The 27,528-nt window shown below is 45.0% G+C and overlaps 1 long non-coding RNA gene across 3 annotated transcripts in view; it reads right to left on the bottom strand.

Moving 5' to 3' along the window:
* Positions 1-27,528, bottom strand: part of LOC122550926 (uncharacterized) — a 44,697-nt gene that overhangs the window by 4,612 nt on the left and 12,557 nt on the right. Inside the window, exons 1-3 of one of the 3 annotated variants that reach the window (XR_015757492.1) lie at positions 13,053-13,157; positions 12,174-12,345; positions 1,912-2,022 (exon numbers count right to left, since the gene is read on the bottom strand). This is a non-coding gene — a long non-coding RNA (uncharacterized LOC122550926). Of the gene's footprint in view, positions 1-1,911; positions 2,023-12,173; positions 12,346-13,052; positions 13,158-27,528 lie in introns of those variants that run through there. The other 2 variants (XR_015757491.1, XR_015757493.1) reach the window with 2 other exon arrangements.

Below are 27,528 nucleotides of genomic sequence, written 5' to 3'. Positions count from 1 at the left end.
TGAAACTGCGTAACTGTGCAAACAGTGTTCATTTATGAGGACAGGTCACGTCAACTTCGTTCGCAATCCGTTAATACAAAGGAAGGGGCAAATCACTTGAAGTGTTTGAGATGTTCAAGAGAATTTAGCACAAAGTTAGATACAAGGAGAATGACGTCTATGTGTCAAGAAAGTGGGATTATTCTGGGGAACGAAATCAAAAAGCAACTTAACTCAGGCTCCTTCCAAACCCGTGACCAGATGGATAAGGGCAATGTTTTCACACAGAGAGAAGTTTGTTTGTGGAATGAACTGCCAGGGGAAGTGGTAGATGCAGGTACAGTCACAACTTTAAATGATATTTGGATAAGTATGAGGACAGGGAAAGGTTTAAAGGGATATGAGCCAAATGCAGGCACATGGGACTAGTTTCACTTGAGAAACCTAGTCGGTCTGGACAAGTGGGACCAAAGGGTCTGCTTCTGTGCTGTATGACCATTTGACTCAAGGGAACTCACTTTCCAAAGGAGGCTTGGGGATAAAAGATTTTGAGCACTTTAATCAAAGGAAACTGATACAATTGGCTGCTACTCTGCCATCGTACTGAATACCACTTTGAGATTAAGAGGCGCAGCTATTTTGTCAAGGATCAGCTGTTGCCTGAGTAGAATCATAGAATCACAGAATTATACAGAAGAGGCCATTTCACACATCAAGTCTATACCATCAAAATATATATTACTGCCTACACTGGCCTCACATTCCTGCACTAGCCAATGCCATGAATATTTTGACACTTCGAGTTCTGTACCACTTCAGAGGGCAGTTAAGAGTCAACTGCATCATTGATGGTCTTTTTTTCCTTTTCTAGGGCACAGGTGTTGCTAGCTCGGCCAGCAATTATTGCCCCTTGAGAAAGTGATGGTCAGCTATCTCCTTGAACCTCTGCTAACCATGGGCTACAGGTCGACCCATAATGCTGTTGGCGAGGGAATTCCAGGATTTTGACCCAGCAACACTGAATGAATGGTAATATATCTCCAAGTCATGATGGTGAATGGCTTGGAGGGGAACATCAAATGGTAGTGTTCCCATGTATCTACTGCCCTTGTTCTTTCAGATGGAAGTGCCCCTGGGTTTGGAAGTTGGCATCAAAGGATCTTTGGTAAATGTCTGTCGTGCATCTTGTAAATAGTACACACTGCTGCGCCTGAGCTTTGCTGGTGGAGGGACCAGATGTTTGTTGATATGCTATCAATTACATGGGCTACTTTGTCCTGGATGGTGTTGACCTTCTTGAATGTTGTTGGAGCTGCACCCATCCAGGCAAGTGGGGAATATTGATGTAGATGCAGTGTAGATGATGGACAGGCTTTTAGGAGACAGGAGGTGAGTTACTTGTCGCAGAATTTCTAGCCTCTGACCTGCTCTTGTAGCCACTGCGTTTATGTGGCAAGTTTATTTGAGTTTCTGGTCAATGGTAATCTTCATGTTGTTGCTTGTTGATTCAATGATGGTAACACCATTGAATGCCAAGGGGTGGTGGTTAGTTTGTCTCTTGTTGGTGATGGTCACAATCTGGCATGAATGTGGCACGAATGTTACTTGCCACTTGTCAGCTGAAGCCTGCATATTGTCCAGGTCTTTCAGCACTTAGACAAGGACTGCTTCAGGATCTGAGGAGTTGTGAATGGTGCTGAGCATTGTGGAAACATCAGTGATCATCTTCATTTCTGATCTTCTGATAGAGAGAAGGTTATTGAAGAAGCAGCTGAAGATGGTCGGGCCAAGGACACTACCCTGAGGAACTCTTGCGGAGATGCTCCGACATGGAGTCATATGTAGGCCAGATCAGGTAAGAAAGGTAGATTTCCTTCACAAATGGGCTTTACTAAAGCCATAAAACATAAGAGAAAATCTAGGCCATTCAGCCCATCAAGTCTACTGAACCAGATGAGTCTGTACATGGTAGTTGTCAGAGCAGCCATTTACTTTATATTCCAGATGGATTCATTGCACTTGACTCCCATCAGCGACCATAACCTTTATATGTGACAAGGACAGTACTGTTAGATCATTGAATGACAAAGCACAAAAAGATTGCATTCCACATTGAAACAGCTATCTAACTAACTCCACTGATCAGATATCTGGAAGCTCTGTCTCTTCTAGAACCACAAAATCAATTAAATTTTCAACACTTAGCTAACATCTGCCCTTCTCTTTCTTTTATTTTGATATGAACCGATGACCAGCTTTCCATCTGAATTCAGAGAGCATTGTCATTAGCCTTTGTCTGCAAATGATCTGCTTCAGATATCTTCCAACTTTGCCACACTTATTTGATAAATGGAGAATAGAAATTGATGTGGGATGTGTCGAAGTAGAAGCGAACCATTAAACTGATGCTTTCAACGCAAAACACAAGCTACCTCCTCTGCCCGCCTCCAAAATGAAATTCTGCTGGAAAAATAAAGATTGGATATCAAGTGACAAACCAGGGGCTTTCTTTTAGTTGAAATTAATACCATTCAGCAAATGTAGGCTTCTGCAAAGAAAAGGAGATTATAATTTAAATCTGTTTGCTTTTGGAAATGTCAGTTTTGGATGATGGAGGAATCTAACACAATGGCTTTTTTAATGCCCAGCTATATACAGTAAAATGACAACTTCTTTGCACATTTTGTACGTTTGCATGTGTGTACGCACGTGCGTGTGTATGTGTGTGCACATGTATGTGTACATGTGTAAGTATGTGTGCATTTATGCATGTGTGGGCATGCCTGTGTGTGGGTGTGTGCATGCGTGTGCATGTGTGTGTGCTTTTAAGTACTGAGTATTCCCAAACATTCCTGACTTGCGCCTTGTTGATGGTGGTCAGGCCTTGGGGAGTCAGGAGGTAGGTTATTCCCTTGCCTGTGATCTGGTTTTGTAACCACCATATAGTATGTCTGGCCCAGCTCAGCTTCTGATTACTGGTACCCTGAGGATGTTCATAGTGGCTTTAGTTGTGGCAATGCTTTTGAACATGAAGGGATGATTGTTAGATTCTCTTTTGTTGGGGACAGTCATTACCCGGAAGTTGTCCTGTTATTTGCAGCTTTTCAACTCAAGCTGAGATGTTGTCCAGGTCTTGATGCATATATCACATGTTCTTTCAGTATTTGATGTTTCGTGACCTCTCCTTGCCCTGCTTCTGTACTTTTAAGCAATTCCCTACACTCTCTGTAATTTTGACGGGCCTTCCCTGTTTTTAATGCACTGTACCTGATAGATGCTACCTTCTGTTCCATTAACAAACTCTTAACATTTAAAGTTCTCTGGATTTGCTGATTTTGTTATGGTGTTGAACAGACTGTTTGAAAAGGCAGTAAAAACAACTTCTATCATAGCATTCAAGATAGAATTTCAAAAAGGAAAAGAAATGACAATGGAAGTTTTCTGGAAATTGCAATCACCTATCAACAGTTAGAAGGGTGGACATGTTATGATACGACTAGATAATATAATCATGCGTACTGGTGTGAATATAATTGGATAAAACAGTCACATATACTGACTATGTGAACATGGTTGGATGGAGAAATGGGTGAGTTAATGTGTAACCTGCTGAATTCGAATTATTATCTGTAGAAACAGCTGATTCGAACATTATTGGGAGAAACTATATAGACTCTTTGTTTTTGTCATAAGGTTTGAGCTGTATGTCATCTTTTGATATGCACAGCTCCACTGCATATTCAAACAAAAAAAAAACCCTGTGTCTAAAGAGGGAAGAAATAGTTGAAAACACCTCATAAAAACCGAAAAGACTTCGAATGCTGTAACTCAAAAACAAGAACAGAAATTGCTGGAAAAGCTCAGCAGGTCTGGCAGCATCTGTGCAGAGAAATCAGAGTTAACATTTTGGGTCAAGCAACCCTTCCTCAGCCCTGATGCTGCCAGACCTGTTTTGTTTAAATTTCTGTTTTTGTTTAAAACAAGCTTTCAAAATTGGATAATACTCGGCTAAAGAGAAGCCACATTGTCTGGCATTGGGGAAAGAGCACAGAATTGGGACACATTGGATCATCCTTTCCAGGAGCTGGCACGGACTAAGTGGGCCAAATGGCCTCCTTCAGTGCTGCAAAGTTCTATAATTCTGCAATTCTGCAAAGTTGGAGGCTATGACCTTCCCAATTCGATAGCCCAGCATCATTGACAATGAAAGGAAACAAGGGAGTACCCGCAGTGTTTCATTTCTAATTGTTACTTTTCTAAACAATGCGTCATTAGTGCAGCATTAGCCTTTGACCAAATAAAAGCTATTTTTAATTTGCTCGTTAGTACACATCATCCTTGAAACAGTTATATGTTCAGGTTTAAACAAGGAATTTATCATGACACGACTCCTAATCTTTGGAGTTAATTCCCTGTTTATTCAAATATTCAATATACCAGCTTCAATAACCTGACTACCTAAGCTGCCAATAGCTATACCAACCTTAATATATGCATCCATTATGAAAGTTAGGCTCCTTTACACATTGATGAAGTATAATCCATTGCATTTATAACAACAATAGCTTGCATTAATGTAGCAGCTATAAAAAAATCTCCGCAAGCACTTCTCAGAAGAGCTGTCAAACAATTGATGACACTTAGACACATCAGAGCTATTAGGAGACGTGGTCAAAAATGTGGCCAAAGGTTAGGTTTTGAGAAACATCTTAAAGGAGGAGAGAGGGTGGGGTACAGGGTTGGTTGTTGAATGGGACTGGAAGCAAACTCTTATTGAGGAAGCAGGGGTCTCATCATGCAACTGATGCATTATGGCAAACCCCACTGAATCAGGCATATGTGAGGCCACCAGCAGGCCTTAGCAAGGAATTAAGACCCAGGGATGGATGTGCTGTCCAGTGAGAGGGCAGCATCACAGACAGGGCAGCAGGTACTCCCAAGAGGGCACGCAGGTTCACAGAGGAGCAAGGAGTGAGGTAAGTGATCTGTGGGTGGGTGCTGAAGGGATGAGGCTGAAGCAAGTGGGTGTATGGGAGAAGATTGGGGGTGCAAAGTGCAGTCTGGTTGTAAACAAGGGTAGAAAATGTGTTGCTGGAAAAGCACAGCAGGTCAGGCAGCATCCAGGGAACAGGAGAATTGACGTTTCGGGCATAAGCCCTTCTTCAGGAATGAGGAAAGTTTGTCCAGCAGGCTAAGATAAAAGGTAGGGGGGAGGGACTTGGGGGAGGGGCGTCGGAAATGCGATAGGTGGAAAGAGGTCAAGGTGAGGGTGATAGGTCAGACTGGGGTGGGGGCGGAGAGGTCAGGAAGAAGATTGCAGGTTAGGAAGGCGGTGCTGAGTTCGAACACATTTTCAGCTCTGATCTCCAGCATCTGCAGACCTCACTTTCTCCTGTAAACAAGGGTAGGAGGTTTGGCTCTCAGCAGACACATGCCTGCCCTCTATCCAGACCCTCACTCAAGTATTGATTGCCCTTGATCAATGAACCCATGCAGTTGACATGCATCACATGGCAACAGGCCAATCTGTGGCTGACTTAATCCTAGCGATGGAGGATCAAGGCCTTTGTGGGATCCTCAACTGACCACTTAATACCCTCAATCTGGGGCAGGATGGGAAGCTTTTACCATGGATCTTCTCATCCCTAACTTAACCTGAGTGGTGGTGAGAAACTGGTTGTGGTGGGCAAGCAATCTAATTCAGTTCCACAACACCAGGTTGTAGTCCAACCGGTTTAATTGGAAGCACTAGCTTTCGGAGCGCTAATCCTTCATCAGGTAGTTGTGGAGTATCTGATGAAAGAGCAGAGCTCCGAAAGCTAGTGCTTTCAATTAAACCTGTTGGACTATAACCTGGTGTTGTGTGATTTGTAACTTTGTACACCCCAGTCCAACACCGGCACCTCCAAATCATAATTAAGTTCCCTTCATGTCTTTCAGCTCATAACCTCTGAGAACCACAGCTTAAGGCCTAGGTATGGGTTTGGATCCAAGCAGTAGATTTTCAGATGAGCCGAAGTAGTTGGAGGATGGACTATCAGACGCCCAGTGCAAACAACAGAATGGAACTAAATGAGTGACCAGAGGTAATGTCTCTGGAGGCCCAGGCTTTTGCTTTTAGCTCATGGGTTCTATTTCCACCATGGTAGTTGATGACATTTGAACTCAATTAATCACTAATATAAATGGGCGGCATGGTGGCACAGTGGTTAGCACTGCTGCCTCACAGCGCCGGAGACCCGGGTTCAATTCCCGCCTCAGGCGACTGACTGTGTGGAGTTTGCACATTCTCCCCGTGTCTGCGTGGGTTTCCTCCCACAGTCCAAAGATGTGCAGGTCAGGTGACTTGGCCATGCTAAATTGCCCGTAGTGTTAGGTCAGGGGTAAATGTAGGGGTAAGGGTGGGTTGCGCATCGGCGGGTCGGTGTGGACTTGTTGGGCCGAAGGGCCTGTTTCCACACTGTAATGTAATCTAATCTAATCTAATCTAGATAAATCCTGACTCAGTAATAGTGTTGATGGCAATGATCACTGTTTGCTCTGAAAACCCAATTTTTTTATTCACTCATGGACTGTGGACATTGCCAGCTGGCCGGCATTTATTGCCCATCTCTTGTTGCCTTCGAACTGAGTGGCTTTGCTCAGCCATTTCACAGGGCAGTCAGCCAACTTGCTGTGTGACTGGAGTCACACGTAAATCAGACCAAGTGAAGACAACAGATTTCCTTCCCTGAAGGATGTGACTGAACCAGATGGTTTTTTTTCTGGCAATCGGCAATGGTCATCCTTAGATTCTTAATTCTAGATTTTTGTTGCAGTGAATTCAAGTTCTGCCATGGTGGGTTTTGAAACTGGGACATGAGCTGAGTTTCTGGATCAATAATCTAGTAATAAAACCAGCTTAGTTCATTAATGCTCTTTCATGATAAACATAGGAACATAGAAAATAGGTGCAGGCGTAGGCCCATTCAGCCCTTCGAGCATGCACCGCCATTCAATATGATCATGGCTGATCATACAATCTCAGTATCCCATTCCCATTTTCTCTCCATGCCCCTTGATCCCTTTAGCCACAAGGACCATGTCCAGCTCCCTCTTGAATGTATCTAAAGAACTGGCCTCAACAGCGTCCTATGGGAGAGAATTCCACAGGTTCACAACTCTCTGAGTGAAGACATTCTTCCTCATCTCAGACCCGACTGGCTTACCCCTTGTTCTTAGCCTGTGACTCCTGGTTCTGGATTCCCCCAACATTGGGAACATTCTTCCTGCATCCAGCCTGTCCAGTCCCATCAGTAAAATTAGCAAGTTTTGAGAAGATTTGTAGCTCAGGTTGAGGTTCTGGATGCAGGTTTGCTCGCTGAGCTGGAAGGTTCATTTCCAGGCGTTTTGTAACCATACCAGGTAACATCAACAGTGAGCCTCTGGCGAAGCACAGGCATTAGTGACCCACTTTCTATTTATGCGTTTAAATTTCCATGGGTTGGTGATGTCACGTCCTGCAGTGATATCATTTCCTGTTTTTGTCAAAGGGTGATAAATGGTATCCAATTCGATGTGTTTGCTGATAGAGTTCCGGTTGGAATGCTATGCTTCTAGGAATTCTCATGCGTGTCTCTGTTTGGCTTGTCCTAGGATAGATGTGCTGTCCCAGTCGAAATGGTGTCCTTCCTCATCTGTATGTAAGGATACTAGTGACAGTGAGTCATGTTTTTTTGTGGCTAGTTGATGTTCATGTATCCTGTGTGGCTAGTTTTCTGCCTGTTTGTCCAACGTAGTGTTTGTGACAGTTCTTGCAAGGTATTTTTTAAATGACATTTGTTTGTTGTCTGTATGGGGTCTTTCAAGTTCATTAGCTGCTGTTTTAGTGTTTTGGCGGGTTTGTGGATTACCATGATGCCAAGAGGTCTGAGTAGTCTGGCAGTCATTTCCAAGATGTCTTTGATGTAGGGGAGAGTGGCCAGCGTTTCTGGATGTATTTTGACTGCTTGTTTGGGTTTGTTGCTGAGAGATTGGTGAACTGTATTCATTGGGTACCCATTCGATTTGAATATGTTGTATAGGTGATCTTTTTCTGCTCTGCGTAGTTCCTGTGTGCTGCAGTGTGTGGTGGCTCATTGAAATAGTATTCTAATGCGGCTTTGTGTGTGGGTGTTGGGATGATCGTTTCCTTAGTTAAGTGCTTAGTCCATAAGTGTTGTTTTCCTGTAGACGATGGTTTGAGATTTCCCATTGACTGTTTGCTCTACTGTGACATCTAGGAATGGCAGTTTGTTGTTGTTTTCCTCCCCTTTAATGAATTTTATGCCAGTAACGATATTATTGATGGTCCTGAAGGTTTTCTCTAATTTGTTTCGTTTAGTGATGACAAAGATGTCATCCACGTAACAGACCCAAAGTTTGGGTTGGATGCTTGGCAGAGCTGTTTGTTCGAGTCTCTGCATTACTGCCTCTGCTAAGAACCCTGATTTCAGAGATCCCATAGGTGTGCCTTTGGTTTGTCTGAAGGTTATGCATGGAAAATGGCATAATCACAGGAAATGACATCACCACAGGAAATGGCATCACCAACTCAAGGAAACCTAAATGCATAAATCGAAAGCAGGTCACTAACACCAGCGCTTCACCAGAGGCTCATTGATGATGTTACCTAGTATGGTGATGAAATATTTGAAACTGAACCTTTCAGCTCAGTGAGCAGACTCCATCCAGAACCATCAGGAAAATGGCAGTGACTCGCACATCTCATGAAAGGACAAAAATGAAATGATTCAGGGTTTCAGTAGCAGTTGAATAGAGACAGCAGCGATATTGGGGACTTGAAAATTAATGTTCATCCCATGAGTATATATTTGGAAACCCGTCATGGGATAAAATGTGAAATCAAGGTTGTGAACAGTCTGACTCTAGCCTCAGACAGTTGTTGAGGAGATGAGTCGGTGGTCAGTTTGTGGCAATGGGTTTGCCAATATTTGGGGTCAAGGAATTTCTGCTCCTCCAGTCCTGGATATCAGACAAGCAATGAAACAAATTAGAAATAGAGGATATGGCACTGATGTAGTGTTCACATTCCACATGCTGATGTGCTGTTAAAATGTCTAGTATTATTTCTCTGTGTTTTAAAATGATGCTGGAGAGCGGCCACACTATAGAATACTTTTCACTGTATTTTGTAACAAAATACACATGGCAATAAATAGATAGAGAGATGGATGGATTTTAAATGAAGTTAATGAATCTCAAACATAAAGCTAATCTGATGTTGACCATGAAACTGCTGTTGATTGTTATAAAATAATCATCTGGTTCATGAATCTCCATTCACAAAGGAAATTCACTGCCCGTACCCACTCTGGACTAAATGTGACTCCAGATCCACAGCAATGTGTTTGACTCATCAATGGCAGAGAGAAATGGCTCTAAGGTGTCTGGATGACAGTCTGTGGCTCTGTTGAAACTGGTTACAAGTGTGTGTAGTTCTGATCAGCACACTATAGAGAGGGTGTGATTTCACTGAACAGGGAAGTGCAGAGGAGATTCACCAGGATGTTGCCTGGGATGGAGCATTGCAGCTCGGAAGAAGAGGTTGGATAGGCTCAGGGTGTTTTCTTTGGAGCAGAGACGTTTGAGAGGGGTGTCCTGAAAGAGGTGCACAAGATTGTGAGGGTCATGGACAGAGCAGGCAGAAAGTATCTGTTCCTTTTGCTTGAAGAACCAATAACAAAGGGTCACATTTTTAAAGTGAAATGATAGAGGTTTGGAGAGGATTTGAGGAAATTGTTTTTCACCAAGTGGATGGTTGGGGGCTCTGGAAAGTTGTGCCTGAGAGGGTTGTTAAGGGGGTAACCTTACAACCTTTAACAAGTACTTGGGTGAGCACTTGAAATGCCGCAACATTCAAGGTTATTTTTCTTGTGCTGGAAAGTGGGATGCGTGTAGATTCAGTGCAGCTTTGGCAGGCTCAATGGGCCGAAAGGCCTTTCCGGTGCCATGTGATTCTCTGATTAGATGGCAGCCTCGAGTCAGTGCTTCCTGGTAGAGGTCACGTGACTCTGGAAAACCTGGAGCCAGCTTAGTTCGGTTTGTGCTTCATATGAAGGAACGCCCAAAATGTCATGCATTGTCATGTCTATATGGAAGACTCAATTTGCCCCCATTTGTGTGCCCCATCCAGTTAATATCTCTGTCATGATTAACATTCCCTGCAAACACTTCAGGGCAGATAGCAGTGCCATGATAAAAATGCTTCTAAGTGGTTTGTGGTCAGAATAGGCTGTCACACTGTCTCTTCCAAGTAGGTGTTGAGAAAGTTATTCACAAGCAAAGACAATAGCCAGACACTCTTTCCCAGTCAGAGCAGAGTGATCCCCCATTTGTGTTACAAAGTTAAAAATCACACAACACCAGGTTATAGTCCAACAGGTTTAATTGGAAGCACACTAGCTTCAGGTGAACCATGTGATGAAGGAGCAGCGCTCTGAAAGCTTGTGTACTTCCAATTAAACCTGTTGGACTATAACCTGATGTTGTGTGATTTTTAACTTTGTACACCCCAGTCCAACACCGGCATCTCCAAATCCATTTGTATTGACCATTTGGATTGAGATGCATTTGACCTTCCTCCACACCCTGTCTCACTAGCATCACATGGCATGATGACTCCATCATTTACATCACGATATATCATCATCATTTGGTTGACTTTAGTGACCATTACTTCTTATTCTGTCTTCCAGCACCACTCACCTCTTTGGCGGTGAGTCAGATGCTGAGAAATGTATCAGCCATGACCAATTGGCAGATCAATGGGCTGAATGGCCTAATTCTGCTCCTATATCTTATAGCCTTCTCACTAATTGGGCAAGAATTATGTCAAGTAATTGAAAAATCCAGGAAATCGTTACACTGAAATAAAAGCAATATACTGTGGATGCTGGAAATCAGAAATTAAAACTCCTGATGGTAAAATAAGATGTAAAATGGGAGGGGTCTCCTTTTGAACTCTAGTTCTGAAGAAACATTAACTCGATTTCTCTCTCTGTGTATAGTTATTGCCAGGCCTGCTCAGTTTCTACAGCATTTTCTTTGTTCTCTTTTAAATCATTGCAATCCTTTTACATCTGTTGTTCGTTACTGCTAAAGTTCTCACTTTTTCAGGATGCAGACAAGGATATTTTCCTGTCAGTACATGAACAATGCATTCATCTTTGGTATCTTTAATTATTCAGCGCTAAGTTGATCTAGTGAGCTCTATCGAGCAGAGCTAATAGAGTATATTCACGTTCAGTAATGACTTCTACCATTGTGTCTCCACAGAGTATCCATTATAGCTTTGACTCCAGGAAGATCTCTAATTATGTCATGCTGTCTGTATTAATACTATTGCAGAGCCATAGAAGTGTCAAGCAGGATTCTCAACCATGTGCATCTCCCAAAGAGCTTCCAGGATAAAGCTAGAAATTTGCTTCAGCTTCTTTCTGTGATTTATTTTCCCCATTCTTCAGAACGATTTAGGGAGATGCACATTGAAGCAGACTCCACCTAACAGGGATAGCTCTGCATAGCTGCTCTGGCTTGTTAAACAGCTCTGTCACGATTTCAGAATTTTGTAACTGCATGTGGAAAAACGGCCAGTTCTCCTCCATGTCACTTTTCACTTAGATCAAAGCTGGGCAAGGCAAATGTGTCTTATCCAGTGTTCAGGTTGTGGCTTGTTCCTTTTGCAGTTTCTTTCAGTTGACAGCAGTAGGTTTCACAGCCTGAACTGTACTTGTCCACCTCCGACTGAAAGCTTTGCTTTTTCACAGCTTTTCAACACTCAATCTCAACTCTACTTCAGGCACCATGTATTGAGTGAATATGGCTTTATTGAAACTGGCTGGAAATCTGAAATAAGATGCCCCCCACCACCACCCTATGGTAGAGATCATACAACAAACCAGATCACATTTTTATGCCAAATTCAGTTCAAGAACAATTAAGGAGGAGCAACAAATGATGCTCATGTCCCATAAAAGAATATGATAAAAAGAAAACCTGATGTTATGATTCAGGATGATCTCATCAAGGGACAGCACATAGGTAAAAAACTGGAAGGAGATCAAGGACAGTTCATTGAGAGCCTTTGCAAGTGGCTGGATGTTAATTCATTACAGTTTTGTAGTGAGTGTAAAACCAACTGTTAGTGATCTTACCTTGTGGTTTGCTCATTAAATTGAAGAAACACACTGAAAACTCAAACGTTCCTGAGCATTGGGCAAACAAGTGAAGGCACTCAGATTTACTTTTCAATTTATATTTTCTTTTAATCAGCTTCTTTGGTCGATAAAGCTCCAAGAGACTCAGATGGCTTCACTCTGTTCCCAACTGAAATATGGACAGAATTCTTTAGGCGCCAAGCATTAATCTTACAGCAAATGTAATTTAGTGTAAAATACATTATGGATGAATTGGGATGAAGCAATTGTGTTCTGTGAAGTTGTTGGCTGTCTTATTTTGAAGTAAGACTCTCTTAGCTTCAGGGTGGCCGTTGCAGATTCAATGATGGCATAAAAATCAATGGTAAACTTCAACAAAATGCAACTTGCATTTTCATATAGGGTCATAGAGATGTACAGCACGGAAACAGACTCTTTGGTCCAAATCATCCATGCCGACTTGATATCCTAAAATAAACTAGTCCCACTTGCTAACACCTGGCCCATATCTCTCAAAATCCTTTCTATTCACATACCCATCCAGAGGCGTTTTAAATGTTGTAATTGTACCAGCCTCCACCACTTCCTCTGGCAGCTCATTCCATACACACACCACCCTCTGCGTGAAAAGGTTGTACCTTAGATCCCTTTTAAATCTTTCCCCTCTCACCCTAAACCATTACCCTTTAGTTCTAGACTCCTTGACATGTCACAACCTCAGGATGGCCCCCACTGTATGTTGCTGCCAATGAAGGGATGTTGCAGTGTGTAGTCTCTGTCTGAGATGAAAAGTAAGGGATGGTTATTCAGCCAGATCATAGCTGATCGATTGCAATGCAATTTCCATAAGATCAAAGCATATTCGTAACCACTTACCCATCTAGTCTTCTCTGTCATTCAATCATGGCTGAACTCCATTCTCTTGCCTTCTTTCTTGCATGACTCCCATATGTTTTCATAGCTTTAATATCTATAAATACATCAATTAGATTTGAATTGCTACCGTATGGAAACAGGCCATTCGGCCCAACAAATCCACACTGACCCTCCGAAGAGTAACCCACCCAGACACATTCCCCTACACTTACCCCTAACTAACACACCAAGCACTATGGGCAATTTAGCACAGCCAATTCACATGTTTGGATTGTGGGAGGAAACTCACGCAGACATGGGGAGAATGTGCAAACTCCACACAGACAGTTGCCTGAGGCTGGAATCGAACCCAGGACCCTGGTGCTGTGAGGCAGCAGTGCTAGCCACTGTGCCGCCCCATCTTGAATCTACTAAATGCCAGCACAGCCCTTTAGGATAGAGAATTACAGAGATTTACAACCGTCAAGGTTATCATATCTCAGTTCGACGTGACCTTGTCTTCATTCGGAGACTGGAGCCTGCGAGAGGGAAATACATACGGTATTAATGACTGTGGTCATCTGCTCAGGGGATTTGGACTCATTGTTCATGAAGCAGCACTGGAGACATGGGAGGTGGAGAGAAAATCCACTTCCAAAACACCCAGGGAAATACAATCACAGGTTTGCTGTAGGTAGAGTGGATGGAATTGGAACTGCAGGCAAGGACCTGGCGAGTGAGAGATAGGAAGGTAACAGGGCTCTGGGAGCAAGAGAGATAGAGAGAAAAGCAAGCCACAGTCCCTTTATATTTACCCTCCATACCCGCATCACTGACATTGACTGTAAGTAGCTGGAGCCCAAGTAATGATCCCTGCAGTACCCCATGAGGCACAGCCTGATAATCCCAGAATGACCTATTTCTTGAAATACACCCAATCTATTGGTTCAAAGATGTTATTATACACCTTTGGAGCTGGTGGGACTTGAAGCGAGTCCTACTGTCTCAGAGGAAGGGACATGACCAATGTGCCACAAGATCCCCCAACTCATTTATTGATCTGTTATGATTAGATTAGATTAGATTAGATTACTTACAGTGTGGAAACAGGCCCTTCGGCCCAACAAGTCCACACCGCCCCGCCGAAGCGCAACCCACCCATACCCCTACATTTACCCCTTACCTAACACTACGGGCAATTTAGCATGGCCAATTCACCTGACCTGCACATCTTTTTTTTGGACTGTGGGAGGAAACCGGAGCACCCGGAGGAAACCCACGCAGACACGGGGAGAATGTGCAAACTCCACACAGTCAGTCACCTGAGTCGGGAATTGAACCCGGATCTCTGGCGCTGTGAGGCAGCAGTGCTAACCACTGTGCCACCGTGCCGCCCACCGTGCTGTCCATTAATCAACTCTCAATTCATGCCCAAATATTCCTCCCATCCCTTTGGAAATAGAAGTAGGCCATTCGGCCCTTTGATTAGAGAGTTTGGTGCTGGAAAAGCACAGCAGGTCAGGCAGCATCCGAGGAGGAGGGGAATCGACAATTCGGGCAAAAGCCCTTCATCAGGAATGAGGCTGGGAGCCAAGGGAGTGGAGAGATAAATGGGAGGAGTGTAGGGCTGGCGGGGAGGTAGCTGAGAGTGCAATAGGTGGATGGAGGTGGGGGCTAAAGGTGATAGGTCGGAGAGAAGGAAGATGGACAGGTCATGAGGGTGGTGCTGAGATAGAAGGTTGGATCTGGGATAAGGTGGGGGGAGGGAAAATGAGGATACTGATGAAATCCACATTGATGTTGGGGGGGTTGGAGGGTCCTGAGGCGGAAGATGAGGCATTCTTTTTCCAGGCGCTGGGTGGTTAGGGAGTAGCGATGGAGGAGGCCCAGGACCTGCATGTCCTCGGCAGAATGAGAGGGGGAGTTGAAATGTTGGGCCACAGGGTAGTGGGGTTTGTTGATGCGGGTGACCCGGAGATGGTCCTTAGAGTGCTCTGCGAGGAGGCGTGCAGTCTCCCCAATGTAAAGGAGACTACATCGGTAGCAATGGATACAATAAATGATATTGGTGGATGTGCAGGTAAATCTTTGATGGATGTGGAAGGCTCCTTTAGGGCCTTAGATGGAGGTGTGGGAGGAGGTGTGGGTGCAGGTTTTGCAATTCCTGCGGTGGCAGGGGAAGATGCCAGGAGGGGAGGGTGGGTTGTAAGGGGGCGTGGACCTGACCAGTTAGTCATGGAGGGAATGGTTTTTGCGGAAGGCGGAAAGGAGTGGGGAGGGAAATATATCTCTGGTGGTGGGGTCTGTTTGTAGGTGGCAGAAATGGCGGATGATGATGCAATGTATATGGAGGTTGATGGGTAGAATTTGAGGACCAGAGAGGGGTTCTGTCCTAGTTGCGGTTGGAAGGGTGGGGTTTGAGGGCAGAGGTGCGGAAAATGGATGAAATGTGCTGGAGGGCATCATCAACCACGTGGGGGGGAGAATTGCAGTTTTTAAAGAAGGAGGCCATCTGGTTTGTTCTGTGGTGGAACTGGTCCTCCTGGGAGCAGATGCGGTGGAGGCAGAGGAATTGGGAATGAGGGATAGCATTTTTACAGGAGGCAAAGTGGGAGGAGGTGAAGTCCAGGTAGCTGTGGGAGTCGGCGTGTTTGTAGTAGATTGGGGAGACAGGACGTCTACTCGCAGAGCACTTCAGAGAAGATCTCTGGGACTCCAACACCAACCAACCCCACCGTTCCATGGCCAAACACTTCAACTCCCCCTCCCAATCTGCCAAGGACACGCAGGCCCTGGGCCTCCTCCATCGCCACATTCTAACCACCCAACACCTGGAGGAAGAACGTCTCATCTTCCGCCTCAGGACCCTCCAACCCCAGGGTGTCAAGGTGGATTTCACCAGTTTCCTCATTTCCCCTTCCCCCACCTTATCCCAGATCCAACCTTCCAGCTCAGCACCGCCCTCATGACCCGTCCCACCTGTTCATCTTCCTTCCCACCTATCCACTCCACCCTCCTCTCCGACCTATCATTATTACCCCACCCCCATCCACCTATCACACTCTCAGCTACCTTCCCCTCAGCCCCACCCCCCTCCCATTTATCTCTCCATCCCTAAGGCTCCTAGCCTCATTCCTGATGAAGAGTTTTTGTCTGAAATATCAATTGTTCTGTGGTGGAACTGGTCCTCCTGGGAGCAGATGCGGTGGAGGCAGAGGAATTGGGAATGAGGGATAGCATTTTTACAGGAGGCAAAGTGGGAGGAGGTGAAGTCCAGGTAGCTGTGGGAGTCGGCGTGTTTGTAGTAGATTGGGGAGACAGGACGTCTACTCGCAGAGCACTTCAGAGAAGATCTCTGGGACTCCAACACCAACCAACCCCACCGTTCCATGGCCAAACACTTCAACTCCCCCTCCCAATCTGCCAAGGACACGCAGGCCCTGGGCCTCCTCCATCGCCACATTCTAACCACCCAACACCTGGAGGAAGAACGTCTCATCTTCCGCCTCAGGACTCTCCAACCCCAGGGTGTCAAGGTGGATTTCACCAGTTTCCTCATTTCCCCTTCCCCCACCTTATCCCAGATCCAACCTTCCAGCTCAGCACCGCCCTCATGACCCGTCCCACCTGTTCATCTTCCTTCCCACCTATCCACTCCACCCTCCTCTCCGACCTATCATTATTACCCCACCCCCATCCACCTATCACACTCTCAGCTACCTTCCCCTCAGCCCCACCCCCCTCCCATTTATCTCTCCATCCCTAAGGCTCCTAGCCTCATTCCTGATGAAGAGTTTTTGTCTGAAATATCAATTGTTCTGTGGTGGAACTGGTCCTCCTGGGAGCAGATGCGGTGGAGGCAGAGGAATTGGGAATGAGGGATAGCATTTTTACAGGAGGCAAAGTGGGAGGAGGTGAAGTCCAGGTAGCTGTGGGAGTCGGTGTGTTTGTAGTAGATTGGGGAGACAGGACGTCTACTCGCAGAGCACTTCAGAGAAGATCTCTGGGACTCCAACACCAACCAACCCCACCGTTCCATGGCCAAACACTTCAACTCCCCCTCCCAATCTGCCAAGGACACGCAGGCCCTGGGCCTCCTCCATCGCCACATTCTAACCACCCAACACCTGGAGGAAGAACGTCTCATCTTCCGCCTCAGGACTCTCCAACCCCAGGGTGTCAAGGTGGATTTCACCAGTTTCCTCATTTCCCCTTCCCCCACCTTATCCCAGATCCAACCTTCCAGCTCAGCACCGCCCTCATGACCCGTCCCACCTGTTCATCTTCCTTCCCACCTATCCACTCCACCCTCCTCTCCGACCTATCATTATTACCCCACCCCCATCCACCTATCACACTCTCAGCTACCTTCCCCTCAGCCCCACCCCCCTCCCATTTATCTCTCCATCCCTAAGGCTCCTAGCCTCATTCCTGATGAAGAGTTTTTGTCTGAAATATCAATTGTTCTGTGGTGGAACTGGTCCTCCTGGGAGCAGATGCGGTGGAGGCAGAGGAATTGGGAATGAGGGATAGCATTTTTACAGGAGGCAAAGTGGGAGGAGGTGAAGTCCAGGTAGCTGTGGGAGTCGGCGTGTTTGTAGTAGATTGGGGAGACAGGACGTCTACTCGCAGAGCACTTCAGAGAAGATCTTCAGAGATGGACTGCTCCGCTGATGCTGCCTGACCTGCTGTGCTTTTCCAGCACCACACTTTCAACTCTAATCTTCAGCATCTGCAGTCCTCATTTTTGTCCCATTCAGTCCTTTGACCCTGCTCCACCGTTCAATATGATCATTGCTGATCATCCTACTCTGTTCCCACTTATGAAGCGACACCTAGATTTAAATCATTAGCTTGCTGTCTCTCCGTGGATGCTGCCTGACCCACAGTGATCTCCAGCATCTGTTGTTCTCACCATACCCTTTGATCCCTCGAGCCCTGTGAGCTATATTTAACTCCTTCTTGAAAACATCCAATGTTGTGGTCTCTGTGACAGGCTCACGACTCTGAGGATAAAGTGATTTATCCTCATCTCAGTACTAAATGACCTACTCCTTTGGGTATGATTCCTGGTCTGGACTCCTCTGTGAGAGCATGTACTCCCCTGTGCTTACATTTCTCCAACTAACTTCCTCTTGGAATTGTGCTCTCATTACTCCGACTTTCCCCTCTAATGGGTTAGAAACCATTTCAGGCTGATCTTGACACCTCATGCTATTTAAAAAAACCATAGTAAGCTCTTAAGAAGTAGGAACAGGAGCAGGCTATTCAGCCCCTCAAGCCTACTCCACCATTCAATAGAATCATGGCTAATCAACAGTCTTCACATCTACTTTCCTGCGCTTTCCCTGTAACCTTCATTCCCGTACTGATCAATAATCCATCTCAGCCTTAAATTTACAAAAGGACTCCACCTCCTCAGCTCTTTGGCAAAGGAATCCTAGAGACTCACAACCCTCTCAAAGAAGAAATATCTCCTTATCTCAATTTTGAATTGACGCCTGTTTATTCTCAGATAATAAATGTTAGACTCTCACATTTAAATTTAAAATGGCACCCATTTATTTGGAGTGAAGCCCCTGTATTCTAAGATTATCTACACTGGTATGGTCTGTTGGGATTGTCACTTGACAGAAATAATTGAAGCCAGCTTCTCAAAACCCCTGGAGACCCTTTGAAGTACTCGGAACAATAACAGTTATATATCCAATCTGAGATGTGCAAAATCAGAGCCACAGGAGTTGTTAATCATTGATCTCAGTCTGGAAATTATTATGTTCTTCCTGGCAGAAGAACACCTCATCTTCTGCCTTGGGACCCTCCAACCACATGGCTTCAAAGTTGATTTCACCAGTTTCCTCACCTCCCCTCCCTCCACCTCTTGAACTGCCCTACTTATCCATCTTCCTTCCACCTATCTGCTCCACCCTCCACTCACCATCACCTCCCCACCTTCACCTACCTATCACATACCCAGCTACCTTCTCTCCAGCCCCACCCCTCTCCCATTTATCTCCCTCAGCCCCCTTGGAAGACCCCAACCCCCGTCCACATTCCTGATGAACAGCTTGTGTCCGAAACATCGACCGTCCTCCTCCTTGGATGCTGCCTGACCTTCTGTGCTTTTCCAGCACCACACTCTCGACTCTGATCTCCAGCATTTGCAGTCGTCACTTACTTCTAGACTCCCTCTGCTGGTACGTGTGTATATGACAGTTCCAAATGAACAAGCTGCACATGACCCAGAGAATTGACTACGTGTCATTTTTGTTGAGGTTTGTGGAGGGTTTCTCTCCGTTAGGCCAAGTGACTTTTCTCACACAATAGTCACAAACTCTTCTAATTAGCCATGAACTCCATTCCGATGGTGTTCTTCCCATTTGATTCTCTAGTTCATTGTTGGTCACCATTAGAGTCATAGAGTCGCAGATGTACGGCACGGAAACAGACGTTTGGCATAACTCATCCATGCCGACCAGATATCCCAACCTAATCTAGTCCCATTTGCCAGTATTTGGCTCATATCCCTCCAAACCCTTCCTATTCATATCCCCATCCAGATACCTTTTAAATGCTGTAATTGTACCAGCCTCCACCACCTCCTCTGGCAGCTCATTCCATACACGCACCATTGTCTGCACGAAAAAATTCACCCTTAGGTCCCTTTTAAGCATATACCCTCTCACCCTAAACCTATGCCCTCTAGTTCTGGGCTCCCCCACCCCATGGAAAATACCTTGTCTATTTATCCTATCTATTTCCTCATGATTTTATAAACCCCTATAAGGTCACTCCTCAGCCTCCGGCGCTCCAGGGAAAACAGCCTCCACCTACTCAGGCTTTCCCTAAAGTTCAAGCAATCCAACCCTGGCAACATTCTTGTAAATCTTTTCTGAAAACTTTCAAATTTCACAACCTCCTTCTGATAGGAGCAAGACAAAGCCAAGATACCCTGAATCACTCAGGCCAACATTTTCTTTGCACCCATTCAAGCCTTAGCAATCTGGAGCAATCTTTCACCGTGCACATAGTGGGATAAGAGTCAAGACTGTGTTGCTGGAAAACCACAGCAGGTCAGGCAGCATCCGAGGAGCAGGAAAATCGACACTTCAGGCATAAGCCCTTCATCAGGAATTGCCACCGTGACATAGACCACCTCAACCTGTCCACATCCCTCATCCACTCCAACCTCTCACCCTGATTCCCGATGATGGGCTTATGCCTGAAATGTCGATTCTCCTGCTCCTCGGATGCTGCCTGACCTGCTGTGCTTTTCCAACGCCACACTCTTGGCTCTAATCTCCAGCGTGTGTAGTCCTCACTTTCCCCTTTTTCACACAGTGGGACAAACCAATCCTCTAATTTTCACTGCTTTATATTCAATTGGATACTCTCCTTGAGGGCCTGTGTTAACCATCGTGGCTTCATCCTTCCTATCAACTCGTTTTTTTTGATTGGAGTTAATTTTTGCTGAGCATGATGATACATCTGTTTAAATGTCTGCCACTGCTCGTCTATTGATCTTCCCTTTGGTCTATTTTCCAAGCCTGCTTTCAACAACTCTTTCTGTGATTGCCCTTATTTAAACAAAGGACACTGGGTTGAGTTCGACTTGATCTCCTTCAAACTGAATTGGAAATTTGAAATGCTGTGATCGCTGTCCTCTAGAGGATCCTTGACTGTGCAATCTTTTATTAATTGTACCTTGCTACGTTACTAAATCTAAAATAATTTGTCCCTGGTTAGGTTCTGCAAAGTACAGTTCTAAGAAACAATCCCTCATGCACTGTACAAATTTGACTTCCTTTTTACCTTTGCTGATTTTATTTTTGCAGTGAACCTACAGAACCAAGTCACCCATGACAATTGTAGTGTCCTTCCTTTACCCCTCCATTAGATCCTGAGTTTTATTTTATCTGCCAGTTGGGGCCCTGTACTGCCTCCTATTGGTCACTTCTTTCATTTTTTTTCTTTTTCTACCCAAACCGATTCCTCACCATGTTCTCTTACTCCTGTGCATGACCTGCCATGACACTGATACCCTTTTTAATTCTTAAAGCTATACCACCTCCTTTTCCTTTCTGCCTATTTTTCAAGAACATCTGGTATCCTTAATTATTGAGGTTCCATATTGCTCATTGAACCATATTAATTTAGTTGTATTTATGCTGCCAACACTTGTTATCAATTCTGTGTGTATTCAGTCTTTAGCTTTGACTTTTTAATCATCATTACTAACTGTGGTTCTGTTTTCTGCTTATATTTTCTACCCCTTCCTGTCACACTTTATCCCTCACCTCTTTACAAACCTGGTCGTCTGCACTCTCAATTTTTTTTTTGATTTTTTAAAAAATTTACTTTCAATTCTACCCTTCTCTCATGAATTACCTTAAAGCCCTATTGACAACCCTAGTTTTACAGTTCACTCGGACACTGGTTCCAATATTTTTTTAGATTAAATTACAGTGTGGAAACAGGCCCTTCTGCCCAACAAGTCCACACCGACCCGCCGAAGCGAAACTCACCCATACCCCTACATTTACCCCTTACCTAACACTACGGACAATTTAGTATAGCCAATTCACCTGACCCTACACATCGTTGGACTGTGGGAGGAAACCGGAGGAAACCCACGCAGACACGGGGAGAACGTGCAAACTCCCCACAGTCAGTCGCCTGAGGCGGGAATTGAACCCGGGTCTCTGGCACTGTGAGGCAGCAGCGCTAACCACTGTGCCACCGTGCCGCCCAATATGATTCAAATGAAGGAACATCCCAAAGGAACAGCACTCTCATTCCAGTGTAGCAATTCCCCAGCAATTGGAACCTACTCCTGATCCTACTTCATCATGTTCCTGATGAAAGACTTTTGCCCAAAACATCGATTTTCCTGCTCCTCGGATGCTGCCTGACTTCCTGTGCTTTTCCAGCACTACTCTAATCTAAACACCTACTCCTCCCCACCAACCTTTGAGCCATGCATTCACCTTTCTAACCTTTTTTTCATTCTGGGCTAATTTGCACATGATTCAGGTAGTAATCCTGAGATTATTACCTATGTGATTCTGTTTTCTTTTAAATGAACTCCAGGATGCTCATAATCTCTCAGCAGAATCTCTTTCTGAGTCCTACTTTTGTTATTGAACCATCTTCTCCTTCTCCAAGTTTCTTCCTAACCTGGAAGAGATGTTCTGACCCTTCAAGGGTGGCATGGTGGTTCAGTGGTTGGCAGTGATGCCTCACAGTACTAGAGACCCAGCTTCAATTCCTGCCTCAGGTGACTGTACATATGGAGTTTGCGTGTTCTCCCAGTGTCTGCGTGGGTTTCCTCCCACAAACTAAAAGATGTGCAGGTTAGGTGAATTGGCCATGGTAAATTGTCCATAGTCAGGAGCAAATATAGGGTAGAGGAATGGGCCTGGGTGGGTTACTCATCGGAGGGTCAGTGTGAATTTATTGGGTTGGGGGCCTGTTTCCATTTGTCGGGGATCTGATCTAATCTTGTCAGAAGTTACACAGCAATAGGTTTATTTGAAATCACAAGCTTTTGGAGCGCTGCTCCTTTGTCAAGTGACCTTCACCCGAAAGCCTTTGATTTCAATAAACCTGTTGGGCTATAACCTGGTGTCGTGCGTCTTCTGACTTTGTCCACTCCAGTCCAACAGGGGCACCTCCACATCAGGAGGGCAACAAAGTCTTTGCTGCAGAGAGCAGTTCCTATGCTACCCTCCATTATGACTACATTACTCTTTTCTCTGTCCCACATGAGTGGAACTCTAGATCTCACTGTGCTATGGTCAGTTTGCTCTCCCTTCTTGTAGCCAATGCCCTTATCTACACAGGAAGCAAGTAAAAAATTGAACAAATCAGTGGCTGAATCTCCTCCAAATCTAAATTCTGGAACCCGACACCTGCCTCACTTGCAATGACACCCTCCTCTCCCTGCCCATGGACCAAGTTTGGTGTAATTAATTCAAGGGATGCGATTGTCTCCTGAAATACAGTGTCTAAGTGCCTCTTCCCATCCCTGATGTATCACAGTGCCCACTGATCTGACTCCACCACATGAACTCTGACTCAAGGTTCCTTGAGCAACCACCACTTCATTTTGTCAGCATGGATCGCATTGGTGCCCACCATCTCCTACATACTGTAGTTGCAACACATCACTTGCCCCCATCTTAATGCATTTCAATTAATTAATTCAGATGTTAACTATTTTAAAAGTGAATTTCTTAACTGCAGTCTTCAACCGTAATATCAACTTTAAACTACTTGGCCAATCAAAACAGACACAGACGAAATACCGACCATTCGATATTTCACAATTTAACACCTGACTGCTTTTCTGTGGTATGGAAACATCAACATTAGAAATAGGAGTAGGTCATTCTGCTAACTGAGCCTGCTCTGCTTTTCAGTGATGGCTGATTATTCATCTCAGGACTTTATTCCCTGGATGTAAGAGCTGGAAGATTCATTTTCAGATGTTCTGTCACCATAGTAGGTATCATCATCAGTGAGCCTCTGGTGAAGCCCTGGTGTTAGTGACCAGCTTTCTATTTATGTGTATAGGTTTCCTAGGGTTGGTGATGTCATTTCCTATGGTGATGTCAGTTCCTGCAGAGAATGTCATTTACAAAATACCTTGCAATGACTGTAATAAACACTACATTGGACAAACAGGCAGAAAACTAGCATTCAGGCTACATGAACATCAGCTAGCCACAAAAAGACATGGCCCTCTCTCACGAGTATCCTTATAAACAGATGAGGAAGGATACCACTTCATCTGGGACAACACATCCATCCTAGGACAAGCCAAACAGAGTCACACATGAGAATTCCTAGAAGCATGGCATTCTAATCGGAATTCTATCAACAAACGCATTGACTTGGACTCCATTTACCACCCTCTGAGGAAAAAAAGAACAGTAAATTGCATCACCACAGGAAGTGACATCACCAACCCAAGGGAACCTAAGCACATAAATAGAAAGTGTGTCACTAACACCATTGCTTTTACTGGAGATTCATTATGATGTTACCTAGTATGGTAACTCAGCGAGCAAGCTTACTTCTAGCACCTCAACCTGAGCTATAAATCTTCTCAGAACTGGCTAACCTTACTCCCTCTTTCTGCCCATACCATTTGATCTTTTTGATCGCAAAAACTATTTTTAGCTCCTTGTTGAAAACATTCAATGTTTTGGCATCCCTGGCTTTCTGTGACAGAGAATTCGACAGGCTCACTATTTTCTGGGTGAAAAATCTCTTCTTCATCTTAGTCCTAATTGACCTTCCCCATATCCGTAAACCGTGACCCACAGTCCTGGACTACCCGCCAAGAGGGACATCTTTCCTGTTAGAAACTTTTTGGTTTCTACAAATAAAGCCCTAATTCTTCTAACTCTACTGATATCAGACTTCAGCTCTGACAGGAGAAACAGCATGAAATGATTCTATGTCACTGGCTTCTATCGCCCATCATCACTGTACTTCTCACACAGCTACTTGCTTTTGTATAAGAAGTTGATGACCAGCTCTCTCATGCTGTTTGAGAAGCTGCTGACTCAGCTTCCCCTCCATCTCTGTGTAAATCTGCTGTCTCTCCTCTTTGTTGTGCTGTCTCAGAAGGGCACAGTCTTCCTTTCTCACGATGTTTTAGCTACTGGTGTCAGTCCAGATCCCTGTCTCACTTACAGGGAACATCTCTGGGACACACGCACCAATCAACCCCACCACTCTTTCACTGACCACTTCAACTCCCCCTCCCAATCCACCAAGGACACACAAGCCCTGGGCCTCATCCACTGCCAAATCTAAGCCTCCCAATGCCTGGATGAAGAATGCCTCATCTTCTGTCTTGGTACCCCCAACCACGCAGCATCCGAAGTGGGACCATTCGGTGCAGCCATTTTGGCATGAGCAATTTGGCGCGGCCTGTTTGGCGCAGCCTATTTTGCCGCAGACCCATTTAGGTGCAGAACTGTTTTGGCGCAGATATACGGTAGTCATCAATGAAAATCAACATAATGGTAGAATTATTAAATGGATAGTTTCCAGTACTTTGTAGTTATTATTTAAATAAGTAGTCATCAACCATGGTTCCTCAAAATTTCTAAGAAAAAAGAAAACATAACCCATTAAAATGCCATCAACAATTTTGTCAAAACGTGGAAAGGAAAACTGCTCATATATATATTTGATAGATGTGCTGCTGATAAGATAACAAAGTTTTTTCCAGTTGGAATGTGGAATTTATATAAAAGAACTTTAAACAAAGAGGACAGAACAGTCAATCATGCAAAAGCTGCCCACAGGAGATTACAATGTGAACTTGGAGTGGAACATCGAGTTATTTGGAAATTTATTGACAGTTTACGAAAAGTTCAGAAAGGAAGGGACATTTACTATAAGCATCTCATAGCAGGGCACGATGTTCCATTGAAATTAAAGTAATTCAGGGAAACAGGGACTAGAATACAAACACTCGTAAGAAGATTTAGTGAGAAAAATGATGTTGAGTATTTACTCTCCCTGTTCCCCTCTCTCTGTCCACCCTCTCTGTCCCCACTCCCTCTGTCCCCCTCTCTCTATCCACCCATCTCTGCCCCCACCTTCTCGCCCTCTATCTGTCCCCCTTGTTTTGTCCCCCTCTTTCTGTCCCTCACTCTCTACGTCACACTCTATCTGTACCCCTCGCTCTGCCACCCTCTCTGTCCCCTCATCTCACTGACCCCTATCTGTCCCCCTCTCACTGTGTCCCCCTCTCTCTATCCATTTAATTTTGAATAAACGTCATATTTTAGATTTTTCGTAATTAACTTATTTCTTTATTTTCTTTCTAACATTTTTACTAAAGAGAATAAACATTATTTTTATTTTTATTGCTTTCATTAACGCTTTTAACTCAGCCTGAAAAGGAATAAATATGAGCTGCGCCAAAATAGTCCTGCACCTAAATGGGTCTGCACCAAACAGGCCGGGCCAAATCGCTCGCGCGAAAAGGGCTGCGCCAAATGGTCCTAAACCCCACAGCATCAATGTGGACTTCACCAGTTTCGTTATCTCCCCGACCCCCCACCTCATCCTAGATCCAACACTCCAACTCGGCACCACCCTCTTAAAGTGTCCCACCTGTCCATCTTTCTTCCCACCTATCTACCCCACACTCCCCTCCAACCTATCACCATCACCCCCAATTGCAACTACTATCACCTTCCCAGCTACTTTACCCCCACCCTCACTCCTAATTATCTCTCAGCCCCCTTCCCCTCCCCCCACATGCCTGATGAAGGATTTATGCCCGATAGGTCGACTCTCCTGCTCCTCAGATGCTGTCTGACCTGCTGTGCTTTTCTGGCGCCACCATTTTCGACTCTGACTCACCAGCATCTGCAGTCCTCACTTTCTCTCAGTCCCTGTCTTCCTTAAGCTTACTGCATGGGGCTAGACCACACTTGAAATATTGTGTGCAGGTTTAGACTTTGTATCTAACAAAATACATACTTGGGAATTCAGATGAAATGCAGTGACGGTTCACCAATCTAATTCCTGTGATGGTAACACCTTCCAAACACATGACAAGTTCCATCTCGAAGGACAAGGGCAGCAGATTCATGAGAACACTATCATCTGCAAGTTCCCCTCCAAGCCAGTCACCATCCTGACTTGGAAATATATCACCATTCCTTCACTGTCGCTGGGTCAAAATCCTGGAATCCCTCCCTAATGGCTTTGTGGGTCAGCCCACAGTAAGTAGACTGCAGTGGTGTGGAGTTTGCACATTCTCTGTGGGTTTCGTGTCTGCGTGGGTTTCCTCCGGGTGCTCCAGTTTCCTCCCACAGTCCAAAAATGTGCAGGTTAGGTGAATTGGCCATGCTAAATTGCCCGTAGTGTTAGGTGAAGGGGTGAAATGTAAGGGAATGGGTCTGGGTTGGTTGCGCTTCGGCGGGTCGGTGTGGACTTGTTGGGCTGAAGGGCCTGTTTCCACACTGTAAGTGATCTAATCTAATGTAAAGGCAGCTCACCACCACCTTCTCAAGTGCAACTAGGCACAGGCAATAAATGTTGGACAAGCCAGTGTCATCCAAGCCCCACAAATAATTTTAAAAGCATTTGTCATCTGAGGAGAGATTGGTCAACTTGGCTTGTATTCCCTAGAACTTAGCTGGAAATGTGTTGCTGGAAAAGCGGAGCAGGTCAGGCAGCATCCAGGGAACAGGAGAATCGACGTTTCGGGCATAAGCCCTTCTTCAGGAATATGCCCGAAACGTCGATTCTCCTGTTCCCTGGATGCTGCCTGACCTGCTGCGCTTTTCCAGCAACACATTTCCAGCTCTGATCTCCAGCATCTGCAGACCTCACTTTCTTCCCTAGAACTTAGAGGATTTAGAGAGGATCTCAAAGAAACATATAAAGTTCTGAACAGACCGGATGCAGGGATGATGGGGTGACAAGGAAGTCCAGAAGAAAGGTCACAGTCTGACGATAT

Source organism: Chiloscyllium plagiosum, unplaced genomic scaffold (genome assembly GCF_037043375.1).
Source record: "Chiloscyllium plagiosum isolate Xiang-an unplaced genomic scaffold, Cpla_swu_hap1 HiC_scaffold_6, whole genome shotgun sequence".
Taxonomy (NCBI): Eukaryota; Metazoa; Chordata; class Chondrichthyes; order Orectolobiformes; family Hemiscylliidae; genus Chiloscyllium; species Chiloscyllium plagiosum.
The sequence above is the reverse complement of the archived record's forward strand: the minus strand, read 5'-3'. Positions and strand labels throughout refer to the sequence as shown.